General features: G+C 48.0%; 1 pseudogene; it reads right to left on the bottom strand.

Moving 5' to 3' along the window:
* Window positions 1–14: 14 nt before the first annotated feature.
* LOC106749992 lies at window positions 15–496 on the bottom strand (annotated as a pseudogene).
* Window positions 497–553: the final 57 nt, after the last annotated feature.

Here is a 553-nt window from a genome sequence, read left to right as displayed (position 1 = left end):
ATCTATAATTCTGCCAAAGCCCGCGTGCTTTTCAGCAACAACCATACTGTAAACGATCGGTCGACCCAGCATCAGAAAAGCGTCCAATGAATCAAGACAAGACTGTATTCTTTGCTGCAGTGTACCGCCGATGATAAGTTCCTTACTGTCTTCTTGCATGTCAGCAACGTGTCCAAAATCACCCACCGCTCCCCATTGTATAGCCAATCCGGGTAATCCGTCTTGTACTCTTGTCTCGCTTATTCTCTCCATGATTGAATTAGCCATTCCATAATTAGTTTGCCCAGCGTTTCCTCGGCCGCATGAGACGGACAAGAAAACGACGAAATGTCGGANGGAGATCGGGGCATATCTTCCTCGAGAGCTTGTCCAACATCTTCGTGGCCATTGCCTTCGGCTTGAATGACTCCTCGAAAGCTTCTGCGGTTTGGTTCTTGTAGATAGAATCTCTGATTACAAGCGCGAGGTTGAACATAGCGTCCACGGGTCCCAGTTCCTTAGCGGATTTCAAAATAACCGCACAATCCTTAGGATCGGACGCATCAGAACCTGC

This window comes from Dinoponera quadriceps, unplaced genomic scaffold, assembly GCF_001313825.1.
Source record: "Dinoponera quadriceps isolate SergipeBrazil2010 unplaced genomic scaffold, ASM131382v1 scaffold4908, whole genome shotgun sequence".
Taxonomy (NCBI): domain Eukaryota; kingdom Metazoa; phylum Arthropoda; class Insecta; order Hymenoptera; family Formicidae; genus Dinoponera; species Dinoponera quadriceps.
This window is presented reverse-complemented; position numbering and strand designations above follow the sequence as displayed.